The 22600-nt window shown below is 37.5% G+C and overlaps 1 long non-coding RNA gene across 2 annotated transcripts; it reads left to right on the forward strand.

Annotated features, from left to right (window-relative positions):
- Positions 1-6793: 6793 nt before the first annotated feature.
- On the forward strand, positions 6794-9186 carry LOC147789437 (uncharacterized). 2 transcript variants are annotated; one of them, XR_015411771.1, is made up of 5 exons: positions 6794-6939; positions 7045-7164; positions 7320-7520; positions 7684-7758; positions 8972-9186. It is a non-coding gene; the product is annotated as an uncharacterized LOC147789437 (long non-coding RNA). The 2 variants fall into 2 exon arrangements; XR_015411772.1 differs by having other exon boundaries at positions 7045-7115.
- Positions 9187-22600: the final 13414 nt, after the last annotated feature.

Consider the following 22600-nt stretch of genomic DNA (forward strand, 5'->3'; position numbering starts at 1 on the left):
ATGTATGTTATTTATGCTGCTTAGTTGATGTGATATGAATGCATGTGACGATGTGTGACCCTTGTGCGATTATGGCTTGTTGTATGAGTATTGGAATGTAACCGAATGAATTGTATGACATGAAATACGGTAAATTGCATGATACATAACCCCGCTAGGAATATGTATGATATGTAACGAAACGAGAATGAGAATGACATGTAAGCATGAAAACGTGACACGGGGTTATGATCATTAAATGATGACTGTAGGACTACTGGAACCTCATGCATATTGTGTGATCATGCATTTGGGGGGATACCCCTATCCCATCACGAGGGTACGGACGCGTACATCCAAATGGCAGGACAACGATCGTTATGCCCTGCATAGCGCTGCCGTGACGGTTTTAGTTTTAACGGGTCCCGGTGGGCCCCAGAGCATGCCCACCGGCTAGGGATAGTGGCCCAGCGGTGTGCGAACTAGCTGGTAAGCCCATACTCGCACGTATGGGCTGCGTGTAGAGTATATGGTACACGTCCACGATTACCCGTTAGGATTACACTGTAGGGAAAACGAAACGAAACGAAATGAAACGAAACGAAATGAAATGAAAGATAGGTCCCATCATTTCATTGCATGTGATTGTTGCATTTAACCCCAAAAGTGGGGTCACTTACTGAGTATTTCTTTAAATACTCAGGCCATGTGCTACTACATTTTTCAGGTTAAGGCCAGGCATTCCTGTACGGCTGACGACGACATCGCAACTCGAGATCATGGCACATGCATAGGATAGTGGTATTTATTTTCTTAGACTTAGGATAGAATAAGATGTTTGAAACTTAAACGCTTATTTATTTTATTTTGGGTCTTTTGTTGTGTCGTTTTAAAGATGTTTTCGAAACACTTAAGTCCATGGCTGTGTTTTTAAGTTAAAGGTTATGTTTTATGGAATTTAAATGAAATCTTCAGCCTTCAATGTTTATGGTATATATACAATAGCGACCTTAAATTAAGTAGAAAATTTCGGGTTGTTACAGTAAGCCACTACATTATTTTCTTGATTTGATACTTGAATCTTCTTTGTATTGCTTCTTGTAATTGTTCGTTTGGGTACATGGAAGTGATCAGTTGTTTGAAGAAGAAAAATGCAGGGTTGTGCGTGCGTCTTGGTGTAGGAGGCTGAAATGCAGGTGTGGGTCAGCGGTGGGTCTCAATTTCATAGGCTAGAGCAGCATTCATGGGTCTCTGTTCAGCAGCGGTGGAGATTGTGTGTGGGTCAGGTCAGTAGTTTGCACAGGCGGTGTGGTCACGGTACAGTGACTAAATTGACGTGGGTGACTGTTTTTCTTTGAGAGTTCGTAGGGGGTATTTGATTGGAGCTTAAATCAGTCTAGGTTTGAGGTATAATCGATTTCTTCTCGAGGAGGTTTGAATGGCTCACATGGGTTATAGTCCATTGGGTTTATTGATCCCATTATAACTCTGTATTTGGTGCTTGATGATCTTAATAAAAGTCTCATATGCTGGTTCTTAAAATGGATGTAGGCCAAAAAGGTTGAACTGCTTATATATTTTGGTGTTCTTATCTCTTGCTTTGTTTATTTGCTGCTGCAAATTGTATTCTGTTTAGAGCAAATTAGAGTTCAATTTTTTTTTTTTTTTTTTTACCAAGTTCAGTTCTCAATCCTCACTACTAGACTGTATACCACTAGTTGAAATCTAGGTAATCCCCGTTCACATTTGTTCATTGTTATTTGTTGCTTGAAGTCTTCCACCACTTCATTCCTTCATATTAGAGGGCTGTCTCTGCTCTGTTGACATCCTTGTTTGGGTTAGAAGGAGGTTAGCAAAACCTTTGCCTCTTTTTCGTCTAACCCTGTTGATACATTTATTCGAGGCAGGAGATAGGCAGGAGATAGGCAGTAAATTTTTTAAAAAAGGAAATGGTGGAGGAATTAATTTAGAGTAACATTTTCCTCTGGGTCATTTTGAATCTCTGCTTACATTTTAAATATTAGGCTCCTACTTCAAACATCATAAATTCATATGCAAAGTTCGATTGGACTCGATGTATTAGTATAATATAAATATTGAATGACAGACGTAATATACTTTACACTTGAAGATGTTAAGTCTTACAAAAAACAAGTGAAATTTTGTCTTGTTTGGAAATACATTATATTCTCTACCACTTGAATATTGCAACCATTAGCATTTTTCTTACGTTCATTCAATTCAGGTTTTAAACACTTTGCACAATGACCAGCACTGAGGCAGGAATGGGTCAGTCTACAGAACAAAAGAAGAGTGTCTGTGTCATCTCCATCCATGTTTAGAAGATGGGGTAGAAGACATCCATTTATCAGATATGGACTTCCAATCCAATGATCTCTCTCACCTTGCTTGGGGCAGTTGGTCTTGGTTAGTGGTTGCTGGTACTGTTTGAAGTTTATGATTCAAAGTTATGGTGTTGCCTTCTTTAGGAGATCACTTTAATTTCCTGGATCTCCTTTTCAAAGTGGAGAAATACCTCTCTTCTGGATTGAAAACCTGTTTTATACAAAATAGATGGGAAAGATTCTGGACTTTTGCCTTGGAAGTGTTCATCGAGTCCATGGAATTGAGATTTGAGAACTGATGCGAAAATGCTTCGAGAATCAAAATTCCGTGTGCAGTCCTTTCAACTTAATATTCACTACTCTCTGGCTTACCTTTCACAACGTTTTACTGTACATCAATACCTTTCCTGGTGCTCTATTTCATATCTTGTAAAGTTCAATTTGGAGTAGACGGTTAATTAGCTATCTGCTCCGCATTTCTTTTTGCATTCCTAAAAGTGGTGTGCCCTTCTTGGCTAAGATTTATGATGGTGTGCAAAAGTACCATGTTTGGAAATCACTGCTCGAAATTTTTTACTTAATTTAAGGTCACTACTGTATACATGTTATGAATATTAAATACGAAAAGACTTCATTTAAATTCCATAAAGCGTAACCTTTATCTTAAAACACAGCTATGTTCTTATGTGTTTTGAAGACACCTTTAAAACGACACAACTAAATAAAATAAATAAACATTTAAATTAAAAAACATCATATTCTAGCCCTAAATACCACCATACTATGTATGTGCCATGGTCTCGAGTTGCGATGCCGTCGTCAGCAGTACAAGAATAGAATGTCTTGCCTTAATCTGAAAAATGTAGTAGCACATTAGCACATGGCTTGAGTATTTAAAGAAATACTCGCTGTCATCAGCCGTACAAGAATGTCTTGCCTTAATCTGAAAAATGCAGTAGTACATGACTTGAGTATTTAAAGAATTACTGTAGTACATGCTTGAGTATTTAAAGAATTACTACATGGCTTGAGTATTTAAAGAATTACTAGCCAATTTAGTAGTAGTACATGACTTGAGTATTTAAAGAATTACTAGCCTTAATCTAAAAAATGCAGTAGTACATGACTTGAGTATTTAAAGAAATACTTAGTAAGTGACCCCACTATTGGGGCTAATGCAAGAACATGCAAATGTAATGACGGGACCTATCATTTCAGTCTATTTTTTTACGGCACTATCCTAACGGGTAACTTGGATGTGTATCATATACTCTACACACAACCCATGCGTGCGAGTATGGACTCACCCGTCAGTTCGCACACCGCTGACCCACTTTCCTTGTCGGGCGAGCATATTTTGGGAGCTCCTTAGGCCGGACACCCCTTAAAACTAGTAACCGTCACGACAGCATTAGGTTAAACATAATGATCGTTCTCCTGCCTAACCGTCGCAACATTATGATAGCCATAATGAGCGTTTTCCTGCCACGTAATGTACGCTTCCGTATTATCGTGAAGGGTAAGGGGTATCCTCAAACGCATGAGCTGTTGGGATTTATGCCCTAAAGCCTCGTAATTAATTATTTAGTTTTTAACAATAATTTTTATTATTTTATTTTTAATTTAATTGTTATGTATGGTATGAAAATCCAAGGTTATTAATGTAATCTTGAACCGTATGTGGTTGACATACAAGAGGATCGTGTTCAATTAATAACCTAAACAGTCTATAGTATATGGATAAGGTTGGGTGCCTTATCCTGGTAACACTATTTATACGGCCCACTTTGTAATCGTTACAAATGATTTTATTCAAATCGTTCATGTGGAGACATGTAAGTGGGGGTATCCTATACAATGAGTTTGTATAAAACTAGACCAAGAAATATTTAATTCTCTTTATAAATTCGTTAATTGAGAAGATTAATATTTCACATGATGACCATATGCGACTCGATCTTAATCCTGAGTGAGCTATGAACTCCTGCCTGTGAGGGCTTGTCCTTTAATTTACATGGGTGAGAATGACTCTTTTAGCCGATTCAATATGCCTAACATTTTGGGGACTTGGCCAAATAAGGAGTTGGGAACATAATATCATGAGATGGAATCTACTCCTTCTCATATAAGGAAAGTAGATGAGTTGTTCTCTTAAGTACTGATTTCGGGACTTGAACAATGGGACCCCACCCTCTCATTGGCCCAAGAGGGACTTGTTTATGATTGGATGATAAACAAATTGTTCAGTAGAGAATCAGTGGTACTTAAGGTGAAAGATGTAATTATAGGGGTAAAACGGACTTTTGACCCAGCTGTAATTATGAACAACTCGTGATGGATCGACTTGCTTATAATGATTATATCAATGAACATAACTTGTCCTACAGTACATAAGAGTGCAGCTCTAGGCCTATAGTCGAGTGACTTATAGTTAATGAATGAAAATTGATTAATTAAAGAGTTTAATTAATTAATTTTGTATCATTGGAACTTATAATCGGTAGGTTCATAAAGTCCCATTGCTAGCTCATAGTAACACTAAAAGGTTCAATTTATTTGAAAGAAAATTTGAAGGGTTCAAATTGATATTCAATATAGAGAAAATAAATTTAATTTGAAATGTCAAATTAATATTTAGTATATTAGATATATTAAATAAATAGAGAAAATATATTTAATATCGAATACTAGTAAGAAGGGAAACACAGCAATAGATAGGAAGGAGTGGAAGGAGTTGAATATAATTATAAAGAAGAAAAAAAAAAGGTAAACACAATAACAATGTTAACGGGTATTAAACACAGTAAGAAAAAATAGAATATCTGGAAAATATTAAAGGGTATTAAATGGTTTGTATGAAAATAATACTATAACAAACATATATAAATATTTCAAGAGACTTTAACGTTTGCATGAAGTAAAACACATGGACCAATATAAATTAGAGAAACAATTTTAATAGAAGTTTAAATTTGAAACTGATGTCATGGGCTCACGTAGGTTGACTTGGATTTCAATGGACTTTCATTAAGGATAACGTCAGGACATCAGCCTACGCTAATCAGGTAAGTGGCCTTACTATCGACATGGTTATATTTGATGTTGACACATGCCCCGTGGTTCTGCACGTGTCATATATATTAATGTGTGAATTGTCTGTGGATCGATATGCTTCTTATATGTTATGTATATGTTATAATATGTGAATTGTATGATAATAATTACGGTACGATGTGTTCAATGATATGTTTGAGATAGGATACGAGAATGATGCACAAAACGAAATGTAACGACAGGAGTAAGATACGTTCATGAAACGTTAAGGTTAGGCTACATACAGGAGTGCTATGGGTAGGAGAGATTGATGAAAGAATACGGTTAGGTTATGGGTAGAAAGGGATAGGTTTGTGATAGATTGATAGAACGATAGCGTTAGGATACGTTCCTCTGATGATATGACTAAGGTGCGTTCACGTAACGATATGACTGTGATAGGTATAAGAACGTTAAGGCTATGATAAGTTGGGGAACGATATGACCACGAAGTGTTTACGATATGACATGTTTATGATACGATATATTGTGATGTGATATGTTCTATTTAGATTGTTTTATGTGACCATTGAGGTAATTGTTGTATGAATTGCACGTTATGAAATGACATGTTAAAAGCATGGAGCGTTATGTTATGTTTTTTAAATTGTATGTATACAACCTGTTATGAATGACACGATATAACGATAAATTAAATGAAATATATCCCCGTTAGAATTATGCATGATATGAGAACTGAAAAATGAGAAAATATATAATATGAATGTAAAAAAATAGCGGGGTTATATTTAATAATGTTGAAAATGAAAAAATATTGGGACATCATGCATTATGTGTGCTCATGCATTGGGGGATACCCCTATTTCATCATGACGGACAGGGATAGGATCATTACGTTTTACATAATGCTGCCGGTAGGGGTACGATCATTATGTTTTACATAATGCTGCCGGTAGGGGTACGATCATTTTATTTTACGTAATGCTGCAGCGATGGTTACTAGTAATAACGGGTGTCTTGCTTAAGGAGCTCCCAGAGTATGCTCGCCTGACAAGGAAAGTGGCCTAGCAGTGTGCGAACTGACTGGTGAATCCATACTCACACGTATGGGTTGTGTGTAGAGTATATGGTACACATCCAAGTTACCCGTTAGGACAGTACCGTAGGAAATAGATTAAAATGATAGGTCTCGTCATTGCATTCGCATGTTATTGCATTTAACCTGTAATATCCGAATTTTTAGACAAATAAATAAAAAAATAAAAATAACAACATAGGGGCAAAATTGTCATTTTGCCCCTACTCATACCTAAGGGGTCTCGTTGTTTGGGCTCTAAGAAGAAAGAGACAGTAAAAAAAAGAAAAGAAAAGAAAAAGAAAAAGAAAAAAAAAAAAAAAAAAAAGTTAGGGTTTGGGAGAAAGGAAGAGCAAAGAAGACAAACTGTCGTTGAAGATCGAATCCAAGGCAAGAAAGTTCGAAGCAATACTTCTCTCGGTGCTGGAAAAGAAGTTTGGGTGGTGGATTCACTCATTCCGGCAAAAAAATTCGAGAACGGACAAAGTAAAGTTCCGAACTTTTTGTTTCAATTTTATCTAGATCTGAGGAGTTTCTTGAGCGTTAGATCTGGATTTTTTGTGGTATGTAACTAAAATAAGATTCACACAGGTTTATTGAAGTTCCTGGACGATAATCGGAGTTTAGTTGGACTTTGGGTAAACTGATCGAAAACAGAAAATGTGAGTTTTTCCGTATCTTTGGACGGCCTTAACTCATCCTGTATTCAAGGTAAAAAATAAAAGAAAAATATTGTAGAAGTAGAATATGAGATGTACAATTTTCGTGAAGAAACATTGTTGATATGGATTACGGATTGAAAGATAAGAAAATTCGAAAAAAATAGATCGAAAGTGCTAACATCTGGAAATTTGAAACACATGCAGGAGAGAGAAAGAGACTGCCACGCGTTGACTAGCGAACGGAGGAGCGCGGCGGAGCCGGCATGCGTCACGTGGTAGCGTTCCACTGGTGCGCTGAGTCGGGTCGACCCGTACGCTCGCCGAACCGGTCCAGAAACTCGCGGTCCAACCTGATTTTTCTCGCTAATCACTGTGCGCCACGTGTCACGCCCATAAAATTCGAAGGTAAGTCCACGGCCGCTGGGGTTCGAAACGCGGCACTGCCCGTGCGTGTGCCGGCACGTGTGGGGACCTGCTGGCGCGTGGGACCCCATTCTCTCACCCATTTGGCCTCCTTGCTTGTTTTTCGCCCCAATTTCAACTCTGATCCTATTTTTATGTGAATTAGGACCAAGGAAATTCCAGAATTTTTGGAACCTTTTCCAGCAAATAATTCGAGCTTGGGAAGACACGCGTCAACCAAGTAAGTAGTCATTTGGATTTCCACGAGCAGTACTTATAGGAACCACTTGGATGCATGCATGCTATCATACCCATAAACCTAGCTACCCGAACCTAACATATTAGTATGGAAACCATGAAAATGAAATAAATAAGGAAATTTATGGCTTCTAGATATGAATGATTATGTAATCTGTTTAGATTGAGATTCTGATAATGTATGTATGCATGAGGAGGATGGGAAACTTGTGAAATCTGCACTTCAGGTATAAATGGACATTATCTTCCCATTGAGCATGTTTGTTAATATTGCATGAACTGCTGCGTGTTAACTCCTATGCATGGTGATTCCTTGTGTTATCTTTCTGGTTGAATATGAAAAAATTATGAGCTTAGATTAGGGTGCTTGTGACTAAGTAGGCTAGACGAGATCCTAGATTGGGGGACCTCTAGAATACCGTGCATTTAGACCCGCGAAACGATTACCAACGGATCCAGAGCCCAGAATTCCAAACCCGATAGGTTTGTGAGAGCTTGCACAAGAATCCTAGAGATGCACGAATTCAAGTCTAAGCCACCAAGTTTCACCCTAGAAGGAATAGTAGGTCACCACGGTAACTGTAGGTAACCCGTTAGAGTCGAGCAGTGTGGATAGTGTCATCAGAACCTCCACTTCCCTCTCTGCTCCGATATCGTATCGTCAAGACAGAGCTCCGGTATGGAGATCGTTGAGCTTGGCAGATCCGGACAAGGAAGTGTGACAGGCCCAGACCTAGTGGTGATAGCTAAGGGGTCTTTTAAACAGAACTCCTGATCGTAGAAACCCATCCGTGAGCGGGGGACATGGAACCACTAGGATGATTTAGTAGCTAATCGGCACACAGGGGATCGCAACCCCCGATTTTAGTGGATGTATGGTCCCGTGTGAGGGTTGTCAGCTAACCTCCATGGATGATGTTCAGAGAGAGTTACGTATTCAGATCCAGCCATACGATCCCCTCAGATTTACATATGAGGTCGCGCCTCTCCTCAGGACACTGATCATTTCACTGCATAAGATGGGCAAGCCTCCTAAGGTACAGAAAAGAGAGTCGTAGCGTGATTCGCAGTCACTAGAACCCAAAGATAAGACCGTGTATACCTACTAAGATAAGGATGCGAAAAGAGCCTACAAGTAGGTTGCTTACTGAGTATATTTTTATACTCACCCCTTTCTCCCCCTTTTTTTTTTTTAGGTACCAGTCAATACAGGGAGGTGTTCGAGAGCTGCATTGTCACAGAGGGGTGTCGTTCCGGAGCGTCAGTCCCTTGTTGGTCTTTTAGAGTTCTTCGTCCGTTTTCATATTTGGAGTCTTTTGTATTTCATTTTATATTTGTAATTCCTTTTGTAATAATTTGAAACAAAACTTTTCTCTATTTTGTTTTAATTAAATGGTATTTTTACCTTTTACTTTACTTTTCTTTTCTTTTTATTTATTTTTGATTTCGTCTTTTCGATTCAGTTTTTCGAAGCCTCGAAAATTGGGTCGTGACATAACTCCCAATAGTGGGGTCACTTACTGAGTATTTCTTTAAATACTCAAGCCATGTGCTACAACATTTTTCAGGTTAAGGCGAGACATTCCTCGAGATCATGGCACATGCATAGGGTAGTGGTATTTATTTTCTTAGACTTAGGCTAGAATAGGATGTTTTTAACTTAAACGCTTATTTATTTTATTTAGTCTTTTGTTGTGTCGTTTTAAAGATGTTTTCGAAACACATAAGTCCATGGCTATGTTTTAAGATAAAGGTTATGTTTTATGGAATTTTAATGAAGTCTTCCGTATTCAATGTTTAGGATATGTATACAGTAGCGACCTTAAATTAAGTAGAAAATTTCAGGTCATTACAACTGTAGAGACCGAGGGAGTCATAGCACAGCTAGCCTGACTCATAGTACAACCTACGCTTAGGCAGATAATTATTACCTTCCAACGAGAGGATCCAAACCTGCAGAAAGTCCTAGGACAGTTAGACGAAAGTCCAATAGATGGATTCTCGAAGTTCTCAGATGAAGGACTATTGCATCAGGGACACCTATGTGTTCCGACAATAGAGGATTTAAGGAAAGAGATACTGACGGAAGCTCACAACTCGCCATTTGCCATGCATCCAGGAGGTACTAAGATGTACAAGATTTAAAACAACACTTTTGGTGGAGGAGCATGAAGAGGGACGTGGCCGAGTTTGTGAGCAAGTGCTTAGTTTCTCAACAAGTGAAAGCTCCTAGACAAAAGGTGGTGGGGTTGTTGCAGCCCCTAAGCATACCGGAGTGGAAGTGGGAAAACATAGCAATGAACTTCATAGTAGGATTACCCAAAACGCTCAAAGGCTATACAGTGATCTGGGTAGTTGTCGATAGGTTGACCAAGTCGGCACACTTCCTACATGAGAAAGCTACATATACAGTTGACAATTGGGCACAACTGTATGTGAAAGAAATAGTAAGACTACATGGAGTCCCAGTGTCTATAGTATCGGACGGGATCCATGCTTTACGTCATCGTTCTGGCGCGGACTTCAAAAAGCGTTGGGTACCTGCCTCAACTTTAATACTACCTTCCACCCCCAAACAGATGGACAAATGCAGCGTTTAAACCAAATTCTAGACGACATGTTACGCGCTTGCATACTAGATTTTAAGGGAAGTTAGGATTCCAAATTCCACCTTATGGAATTCTCGTATAATAACAGCTTCCAAGCCACTATTTGTATGACACCGTTTGAGGTCCTATTTGGGCAACGGTGTAGGTCCCACTATGTTGGGACGAAGTAGGCAAGAGAGAGTTAGTAGGACCCGAGCTAGTTCGAATCACCAATGAGGCTGTCCAGAAAATTCGAGTGTGGATGCGTACCGCTCAAAGTAGACAGAACAGCAACGCCGATGTAAGCGTAGAAGCTTAGGGTTCAAGATAGGGGACCTGGTATTCCTCAAGGTGGCACCTATGAAAGGTGTCTTGAGGTCCGGACGTAAGGGCAAGTTAAGTCCCAGATTCATTGGACCATTCGAGATTCTAAAGCGAATTGGTCCAGTAGCATATAAGTTAGCCCTACCTCCCGCCCTCTCAAGAGTGCATGATGTATTTCACGTGTCGATGCTGAGGAAGTACATTACGGACCCTATCCACGTAATAGACTACGAACCACTCCAACTCAATGAAGTTCTGAGTTAGAGGAAAAACTAGTAAAAATCTTAGCTAGAGAAGTAAAAGCCTTATGCAACATGAACATTGCGTTCGATAAGGTGTTGTGGCGGAATCACCACAGCGAGGAAGCCACGTGGGAGTGTGAGGTCGAAATAAGAGAAAAATACCCCGAGTTAGTACAAGAGTTTGAGACTTTCAAGGACGAAAGTTATTTTTAGGGCTATATAATGTAATGACCCGAAAAAAAAGAAAAGGAAAAAGAAAAAAAACTCAGACCGTCGAGTTTCGTAGATCCCACGCGAAACGACAACTGCACCCTGCTCAGCCTTCAGCCCACGACTCCCAGAACACCTCATATTACCTGCAAGCAAAGAAAAGAAAGAAAATACGAGAGAGAGAGATTTCGAGTAACGCCGGCAAGTCGCAAACTTTTTCCAACGAGTCCCAAACCACCCAAACACCGATGTCAAACGCTCAATTACCATCACAAGAGGGATCCCTAACAATAGCACAATAACTCAAGGTGCGTTTTGTGCCTTTTCGTAAGCGCCGTCGTCGGTAACCAAGGTCAGAAAATTGGGTTTTCCTAAACGTTCTTAGATCTGGGGTTTTTAGGAATTTTTAGGCCACAAAACTTCAAGGAAGGAAAGAGGGACGACAAACAGAGAGGAAAAGAAAGAAAGAGGATCAAAATCGGCAACGAAAATGCTGCGAGAAGGAGAGAGAAAATGCGCCGTTAAATTGCGCAGAAGTCGGGTAAGGAAGAAGGATCCATTGGATCCAGTCAGCCCCAACCGAGTACCCAGACTCGAGGCCCAAACCAATCTAAGCCCAGTCTAGTAAGTCGAGGCCCAATGATCAGTCTGGCCCAGTAGACTTCTGCAGCCGATGACTCGAATCGCAACCCGAACCGGACTGTGACCCGCGCCTCGACCCGACGCCACTGCACAACGTGGCTCATTCTACTGTTGCAACGTGGCACACAGTGGCTTAGGTGGTCCCTGCTCGGCGCAAGCGGCTTGGTCTCTTTCCTGCGAAGCTCCGGTGACTCCCAACGACTGTTTCGACTCAGCTTCTGGATTTTAGCCCGATTTTTACTGTTTCGACCCCCCTAGACCTATTTTTGGCCTCGATAAGGTATTCGAGACCGTTTTAGAGTCGTATTTCACATTTATGTATATATTTAGATGTATATTATAACGTTTCCAAGAATTTATTCATGCAAAGTTTTTAATGCTCGCATGAAGTCTAGCACATGAACCATTGTAAGAGTTAGAGAATTGAACGTGAAATTGATGTCATGGATTCATATGGGTTGATTTGGATACAAAGGACAAAATCGAACTTTCATTCAGAATAAATTGGTGACACCAGTATAAGCTATCACGTAAGTGACCTTACTATAGGATAGGCTAAAAATTGTATGAGTTATAATGATGTATGAGCTGTATCTTATGATGTCGTATGAGTATATGATGATGTATGAGTTATGATGCTTGATGATGTGTATAGTATATATATATTTTGACGACTGACGTACTTGATGTTTGATTCACTTTATGACAATATGAGGAGTATGATGATTGCGTGACGTTTACCTTATTATGATGATGTTTTCCATATAACTCTTACATGAATATCATTTATAACGTAAACTTTGAAAAATGTTTAAAACAACTTTTTCTCTGGAAAACACAGCCATGGTCTTTCGTGTTTAAATACGAAATATTGAAATTTAAAGAAAATAAAAGCAATACAAAATAATTTAAAACAATGAAATGCATAACAACCTATTCTAACCTAAACCTAGAAATTTAAATATGAATCTACCCTATGCTCGTGTCACAGTCTCTGCTTGCGATGTTGCCGTCCTCTGTACAAGTGCGTCTTGCTTTTACCCGAAAAATGATGTGTCATACGGCCTGAGTATGTCACGACCCGATTTTTGAGGCTTCGAAAAACCGAACCGTGACTAAAAAGACGAAATCGAAAACAAACAAAAAGAAAAGAAAAGTAGAGTAAAAGGTAAAAATTCCATTTAATTAAAACAAAATAGGAAAAAGTTTTGTTTCAAATTAATAAAAAGGAATTACAAGTATAAAATGAAATACAAAAGACTCTATAAGACCGACAAGGGACTGACGCTCTGGAACGACACCCCTCTGTGACAGTGCAGCTCTCGAACACCTCCCCACTTCGACTGGTATCTGAAAAAAAAAAAAAAAAGGAAAACGGGGTGAGTATAAAAATATACTCAGTAAGCAACCTACTTGTAAGCTCTTAATCGCATCCAAGTTTAGGAGAGAACCACCAACTACACTCTAGACCCTAGAGTCTCAATACTCTCAGTACACAAATCGGGGTGGAAGGACTTAACCTTTGAAGCGGTATTTCAGCGTTTGAGGATGAGGTGCTCCCTCATAACTACATGTACCCCTCGTACAACCCAGCTATAACTAGTCACTACATGGCCAACGTCCTTCCACAGGACGGACCCATAATGCAGGCGACCTTGACCCACTCGCGTGATCAACATCTTACCATAAGACGAATCCCCATGCAGAGTAGTTGATCTACCACCGAGTAACACTTCCCTAACAGGCGTCTCTCCAAGCTCAACAGTACCACACCGGAGTAGGAAGGAAAGAGTAACACCTCCCTAATTGGCATCTCGCCCTGCTCAACGGTATCACACCGAAGTAGGAAGGGAAAAGTAACATCTCCCTAACTGGCATCTCACCTAGCTCAACAGTACCATACCGGAGTAGGAAGGGGAGGGTAACATCTCCCTAACTGGCGTCTCGCCTAGCTCAACAGTACCACACTGGAGTAGGAAGGGAAGCGGGGCATACTCGAACGCTAAACCAGATACTATCGGCTAAGAGGTCATCTCTCTACACCTCGGGGTCCTAGTGTGGTTCTCTATATCTCAAGGGTAGTTAAAACTATTGAGTTAGGGGTCCTGGCTTCCAGATTCACTCAATCAATACTTCCAAGTCCATAACAATCCAGGGTTAAAGGGTCTCTCCCTCCAAGCGTCGCTCACGACACCATGGACTGTAACATTAGGAGGGTCCCCTAACTAAGCCCAACTCAATCCCTACAAGAGTTCACCGTAGGCGTAGCACAACACTATAGCTTATCAATCATATCATAAGTTCACACAATCATTCAACAGGAGTATATGTATGATTAACAATGCATTCAATCATACAAGCTCAATGGGGCGGTAACATCCATCAACACCCGGTGCGCAGATACACAAATTATTCAACGGAAGTTCATGTATAATTAATAGTGCATACAATCATACAAGCTCAACAGGGCGGTAACATCCATCAATACCGGAGCGCAGATACACAAATTATTCAACAGGAGTTTATGTATGATTAACAATGCATACAATCATACAAGCTCAGTGAGGCGGTAACATCCATCAACACCCGGAGCACAGATACATAAACTCTCCCGTCCGACAACATAGTATGAACAGATAAAAGTAGTAGTAAGATAGACCAGTAAGCATACCAACATCGAGTACGAAATCTCATCAAGGTAGCAAGTCCAACAGATATATTTTTAATTCCTTAAGTACAGAGGATCATTAGATCTAGCCACCCACGGATAATTTGCTCTAGCATGCATGCAAAACCAAGCGCACCCTACAAGTATTACTTCCTAAATCCATGTGGTTACTTACAGGAATGAAGCATGCCCTTCGAAGCTTACTTTTTGACTAATTAAGAGCCCAAAACTCTTGAGAGTTTGCTGATAGGTCCTAAATCAAGTTAGACTTAGATCAGTATCAAAACTGGGATAAAAAATAGTCAAATGAAAGTCAAATCGGGATAAAAATAGGTCTCACGCGCCCGACGCGCCGGAGGGATTTCCCACGCGCACAGGCACGCGCGCGTACGGACGCGCTGAGGGGATGGAGTCGCGCGCTGGTGTGTTGCCACGTGACGAGGGCTGACTGGTCCACTAAGAGGCAGGGTGTGTGTTCGAATCAGGACGCACGCGGGTTCCTACGAATTTTCCCACGCTGAAGCATGGCAGATGCGGGTTCGGGTCGCGCATGGGTTCACGGATCTGGTAGCGGGCACCGGTCTTCAAACCCTACCGACGCAGTATTTTTTTGTAAATTTTCCCCCGCCATTCCGCGCCTGACACGTATCCCATCTTTCCCGCGATGCGCAGCCCTCTCCTTTCCTGACACGCGTCCCTCCGCCGTTTGTCTTCTTCGTCTCATCTCTGCGATTTTTCAGAAAACCGATTATTTTCTATTTTCTTTGCATTTTCGTATTTCTTTCTACACAACTCAGATTAACGTGATTCCTTCACGAGATTTGTAGATCTCAGATCCTTCTACATTGTAACGACCCTAACATTTTACTTATTTAATCTGAGGTCATTACTATACCTTGAAATGCGGAATATACATTAAATGGGCCATATTTATAAATGCGACTTACTCTTGCCTTTTATTACCTTATGAAAGAGAAAATGATTACAAGGAAAAAAAAACATTATTGAAGTAAAGGAAAAGTAACCAAACCCAAAATGAATATTTTATTCTATCCATTTATTATGCAAATACATTTTAACCTATACTAACCTATATTAATGATGCAAACCGAATTCAGCCTAGACTACGAAATGTAGAAGAAACAAACAACTACCCTATACATGTGCCACGGTCCCGAGGTGTATGATGCCGTCGTCGTTGTCACATGGGTGCCTTGCCCTTATCTGCAAAAGTAAAGTAGCACGAGGCTTGAGTATTTCTAGAATACTCAGTAAGTGACCCCCTATCGGGGTTATGCGACAATCACATGCAATGAAATGATGGGACCTATCATTTCGTTTCATTTCGTTTCGTTTTCCCTACGGTGCAATCCTAACGGGTGATCGTGGACGTGTACCATATACTCTACCCACAGCCCATACGTGCAAGTATGGGCTCACCAGCTACTTCACACACCGCTGGGCCACTGTTCTTATCCGGTGGGCATACTTTAGGAGCCCCTTATGCCGGGACCCGTTAAAACTAGAACCGTCACGGCAGCGCTATGCAATGCATAACGATCGTTGTCCTGCCATTGGATGTACGCGCCCGTACCCTCGTGATGGGATGGGGGTATCCCCCAGATGCATGAACACACATAGTGCATGAGGTCCCCCTATTTCTACATTTATCTTTAATGAGCATAACCCCCGTGTCACGTTCCACGCTTCATGTCATTCTCATTTTCAATTCACATTTCATACACATTTCTATCGAGGTTATGATTCCAGACAATTTACTGTGTTTCATGTCATACAATTCATGTTGTTCACATTCACATATTCCATACAAACATGCCATAATCATTCAAGGACCACATATCGTCACATGCATAACATATCAACTAAGCAGCATACATAGCATACATTCACGTTCACATGATTTCGTACTTAAGCACATTAAACTAGCATACAATTTAATGATACGTGCAAATCCACGAGCACGTGCCAACAAACAGCAATTAACGCGTAACCTACGATGGGTGAGCCACTTACCTGGTTGGCCTTAGCCGAAGTATTCCCTAATTTATTTAACGTAAGCTCCCGTTCCTTGAGAACTACACCAAATGTTGCCAAGGTTTGCTTCCTATCGCATCGTTCGTCACCTTTTGTTAGTATTTCACATTTTAATTAATAATCCAACGAACAGTGTAAAATACGGCTCTAAATGACCTCAATAAAAATCGAGTTCCATGTTTTCATTGTTTCTGAATTATATAGGATAATAAAACTTAAAACTTAAATTAAAGATATCCTCCTTCTCATGTATTGTTTTTTTTTTTTATTTGATCTTTTTTTCCTAATCTTCCTCTTTTTCTCCGTCTTTCTTTCTTTTTTTTTTCCTCTTTTCATTCTGTTTTACAAATGTTCGTTTTTTTTTTTTATTTGAAATTGTTTTCCCGATCTTCCTTTTCCCTCTCTTCCTCTCTTTCTTTCCAAATCTTCGTTTTTTTTTTATTTGAAATTGTTTTCCCGATCTTCCTTTTCCCTATCTTCCCGGATCTTCCTTTTCCCTCTCTTCCTCTCTTTCTTGTCTATCTTTTTTTTTTCCGACAAATTTTAATGGACTCTTGATAGGATAGATATTTTCTAATTCAAATCATTGCAACAGATAATTTCTAAATTTCTAACTTATAACTAAATAATTGCTAATATCCTCCCTAAAATCTGACTACTAACCTTTCTCAAACCAATCTCTCTTCCTTTATTTGTCTACCATCTCTCCATTGTCTGCTTTCTTCTAATCTCCTTTATTGTCTAACCATCTCTCTCATCATTATTGTTTAACCATCTCTCCTTTATATGCATTTTTTTCCTCAAGAAAATATTTTTTTCCTCAAGAAAATATTTTTTTCCTCAAGAAAATATTTTTTTTTCTGTTTTGTTGGCTGAATTAGTGAGAGATTAAATGAGAGGTGGTCAGTTCTTTTTCCCTTCTTCCTTTATATATTAAACCCACGGGACGTTACATACATATAGATATTTTTCTTGTAATTTATTTCTAACCGCAGACATAATAAACTTAGTCCAAAGTTGGCAAGATTATCAATACTTACATCCTTGGGTGAAAGCCGGAACTCCTATTTCCGATATGAATCGATCAAGACTTCCTTCACGGATTTGAGCGTAATCTTCTCTGGATTAACGCACTCAAATTTCAGAATCTAACTCTCAATATTTCTCACAGACTTGAAGAAAATCCGAAAACAAAGGTTCAAGAACTTACCTACGGATTTTCTTCGTTCCTTGACGGTTTTGAAGGATTCAAGGGTCTAGAATGCTTCCTATAGATCTTGTGAAGTATTTGTGAAGAAATCTCGACCTGAACCGGACTCCTCGTGGCCGGATCGGAAGTGGCGGCTACTTCTCCTTCTCTCTAGAACCTTCTTTCTCTCTCTATTTTCTTTTCTTTTCTTTTTCTTTTCCTCTCCCACCTTTCCATTTTTATTTCTTTTTCTTTTTCTTTTGTTCCTCTTTTACTAACCTCCCTTTCAAATTATTGAGAGGAAGATGGCAGAATATCCAAAATACTCTTCCCCGGTTAACTTTGACCATTTTTCCTAATTTTCCACCATTTTTCCTTTTATATTTTTCTTGAGTTTCTGAGATATTTCTAAACATTTTTCTCTTCTACCTCATCTCAAAATTCTATCTCTAAGATCTTCAATAAAATCTCGGAAGTTCAACTTAAAGGAGAAAAATTAGGTTTTGAGTTTTTCGTCGGAGCCCGGGTGTTACAGAGTATTTCGAAGAATACTCAGTAAGTGGCCCCGCTATAGGGGCCATGCAAATGCAAACACATGCAATCATGATTTAGGGACCTATTTCTAACAACATAGGAATGGCCTCCAGTCTCGGACAAATTGGATGTGTAGTACTTCCATACACACGACTCACACGTGCGAGTGTGAATCTCCAGGGTGCTCGCACACCCCCTGGACCCTATGGTCAAGCTAGTTTGTAGCGACGTCCGGAGGTCAGTGGAACCCCATAATGTTATGCGCCTCATGACAACACCCTCATCATCATACTGTGCGTATTCGCACACATCATCATGCGGTGCGTATTCGCACTCATCATTATGCGATGTGCATTTGCACTCATCATCATACTGTGTGCTTTCACACTCATCATCATATTGCGCGCGTTCGCACTCATCATCTTTAAAGGAAATAGCCCTATGCTTATGAACATATAATATGCATGAGGTCCCTCTAAATCCATCCTAAGGTCTCTTTTGACACAACCCTCTAGTCTCATCTCTTTGTTACTCTAGGGAACACATACTCGTGGATATTGGTATCAATATCATTTTCATGCTCTTAGGGTTGTGTCCTATGTCGATCTAACGACATGATGCAATATGACACTCATCAACATATAGCATACTCAATATGGAAAACATCATCATATGAAGGTAAACGTCACACAATCATCATACTTATCATATTGCCATAAAGTGCATTAAGCATATCAAATACGTCATTCATCGAAATATATACACACTATGCACATAATCAAGTATCATAACTCACACATCATCATTAACTAATACATCATCACAACTCATACATTATCATATACTAGTATACGATCATACGATACAACTCATACATCATCATAACTCATACATCGTCATACACTAACATACGCATCATACGTTATAGTTCATACATCATCATATACTAACATACGGCATCGTACGGCACAGTTCATATATCATTATAACTCGTATAATTTTTAGTCTATCTTATAGTAAGGCCACTTACATGGTTGGCTTTAGCTGAAGTATTCCATAATTTAATTAACGTAATGTATCGTTCCTCGAGAGCTGTTCCAAAGGTTGCCGAGGTTCGCTTCCTATCGCACCGTTCGTCACCTGTCGTTAGTATTTCATATTTTAATTAATAATCCAACTAACAATGAGAAATACGGCTCTAAAATGGTCTCAGTAAAAATCGAATTCTATGTTTTCATTGTTTCTAATTTTTGTTGGATAGTAAAATTTAAATTAAAAATATGACAATATTATTTGATGTTGCTTGAATCATTCAATCCAATATGGTACAAATAATAAATCATATCTTTCCTTTTCTTTCTTTTTCCTTCCCTATGTTCTTTTTCCTTCCCTATGTGTACAGCTTTCTTTCTATTTTCTCTCTATTTTTTTCTATTTTTTTCTTTCCAAATGACTATGCAACTGACTGACAAAAGAATATCTAACTTATCAATAAACTTTTCTCTCTTCAAATTTGATAAAGTCCTATTTTCCTTTTTCTCTATCTAGTAAATTTTACTAAAGTCCTATTTTCCTTTTTCTCTATCTAGTAAATTTTACTAGATCTCTCTCCAGGTAAATCTACATCCACAGTGAATGTCATTTTTGTTTTTCTCACATCTATATATTTTTATTTTTTAGTTCGTTCTTTTCCCGGATCTCAGGTGGTGTGTTGAGGAGAGATAATTGGAAAAGAGATGAGAGGTTAGTGGAGAGGAGTGGGGGAGAGTTTTTTCCTTTTGTTAGAGGGACGTGATCTTTCTTTTTATTTTTATTTATTTATTTGTTCGTTTATTTATTTTGGGCTATTACAACTTCAATTTGGAGTTTTTAGTTGGATAAATCTTAGTGGGGAAGGGTCTAGAATGAATTAGGGGTGTACATTCAACCCGATAACCTGACAACCCGAACCAACCCAACCCGAACTATAAGAGTTGGGTTGGGTTGGGTTGGATTAGCTTTACGGGTTGGTTTGGGTTCATTTTTCTGAACCCGAACTGACTCGGTTCGGTTTCGAGTTCATGGGACAAAATCCTCGAGTTGACTCAAGCCAAATACAGATATATAAAATATTCTAAGAAATTAAAATTAATGATCGGTTTGCCAGAATAAAACTTTGTCCTAACTTAAAACATTCACACTCAAGTTCGACACTAATCAAATATAATAATTTTTTTTATTATTTTGTTTTAATCTCTTTTATATTATTTTATTATTTTTAGTTTCTACGGTTTCTTTTTTATATATTATATATTATCTATATATATATATTTTTCTTTAAAAAAAAATACCTTAACATTGAAATTATTTTAAAACACATTGTATATGTCTTATATTATTTTTAATTTCTACAGTTTCTTATATATATTATATATATTAAAAATGCCTTTAACATTTCATATTATTTTTATTTTAAAATGGATTGTTTATTGGACATATATAACTAGTATTTCTAACCAATATTCCTTTATTTTAAGAATATAATTTATAAAATACATTTACATTTCATATTATTTTTATTTTAAAATGCATTGTTTGTTTATTGGAACTAGTGTTTCTCATCAATAATCATTTATTTTAAGAATATATATTTATTAATTCTAATTTTTATATATTTAAGTTAATTTGAAATGAATGCATATAGTGTTCAATGTTCTAATTATAATTTATACATATATTTATGATATTTTGATTGTTTGAGTGTTTATTATAGTTTCTGAATCAACACGTAGTATGAGAATTTTTTATTATTTTAGGAATTGTTTAACACCTAATATAGCAGACACAAAATTGGAGGATAAAAAATTAGTTTCACTTGATTTAAAGATTTTGTTATAAAATTCAAACGAGTAATTCTAAATTCTAATGTATTTATTATCTATTGGTTGCAACATTATTATATCACAATTTATATATATATATATATATATATTCTAATAGTTTAGGGCTCTCTAACTTCCTCAAGTCAAACTATTTCAATTATAATATTTTTTATTTTTCTTATATATATTATTTTTAAACTAATTATTTTTATTGTTTTTTTTTTATTTCATGATCTATAGTTATATTTTTCTTGCTTTAACGAATCCTTAACAAATGTCGATATTTTAGTTGTCTTTAGTTTTATGACATAGTTGAACTATGTTAATATGTTACAATTTTCGCTCCTTCTTGATTGAACTTATTTATTTTTTTTCTTGTGTGAATAATTATAGATTGATTTGTGTTTACCTGTGAAATTTGATTTATCTTTTATCTAAGATTGTATCCGAATAATTATAAATTGTGGATAAATAAAACATTTTTTAAAAAATAATTTTTTTTAACAACTCAAACCCAACCCAACCCAAAAATAGAGGATTGGGTTGAGTTGGATTGTGAAAATTTTTGGGTTTGGTCAATCTAACAAACACGAACTTTTGGGTTGGGTCAAAAATATCCCTCAACTCAACCTGTAACAATCGGAAAAATAAAATAAAATAATAATAATAATAAAATAATAAATAAATAAATAAAAATTAAAAGAAGAAAAACATTTGTAACTGATCCCTCCTCCTCCCTCCAATCTCTCACCACTCCTTCCCTAAAAATAAATCTGGCAACAAATCAGGAAATTCATTTTCTGTAAAAACAACATAGAATTTCTTCCTTTGAAAAAAAAAAAGAAGGTTTAAGTAGATTTAGTTCTGCCGGAGGAGATATGTCATTTGAATAGGTTAGTAGTCCTATGTTAAATCTTCCTTTTATTTTATTAAATAATATTAATTTGGTTACAATTATTTAGTTTTAATTAGAGATTAAATGAAAAGAATTGTGTATGAGTTTAGGAAATCACAACCAATTATATTTTAGATCTACTAAGTTGTTCAATGATTTAGATCTACTTGAATTGTTGCAATGATTTAGGTTAGTAATTTTATATGAATTATAGGAAAAGAATATAAACAAATGAATCGGTTAAATTAGAAGCTAACAATATAATTGTTAACTAAATCAGAAGGAAGACAAAGGAAATAAGAAAAAATGAAATAGAGATAGAAATACATAACACTGTTAACTGAAAAGAAAAATAATAATAAAAATAAAAAGGGAAGATTTGAAAGTAGGAATAGATTAACAAAATTGAATATTACTCTCTTAAAAATAATTACAGAAAAAGAGAAGATTGAGGAAAGATTTGTTAAACACAACTTAAAAATAAAACATGAAATATTAGAGGATATGGAACTCCCTTAAATTTTGTCTAACGGTAAATATCAGAATTTTAGCCACGTAAATGAGAGAAATAATTTTAAAGAGTTCAGACTTGAAACTGATGTCATGGGCTCACGTAG

The sequence above is a fragment of the Cucurbita pepo genome, chromosome 14, assembly GCF_057944985.1.
Source record: "Cucurbita pepo subsp. pepo isolate OVF chromosome 14, ASM5794498v1, whole genome shotgun sequence".
NCBI lineage: Eukaryota > Viridiplantae > Streptophyta > Magnoliopsida > Cucurbitales > Cucurbitaceae > Cucurbita > Cucurbita pepo.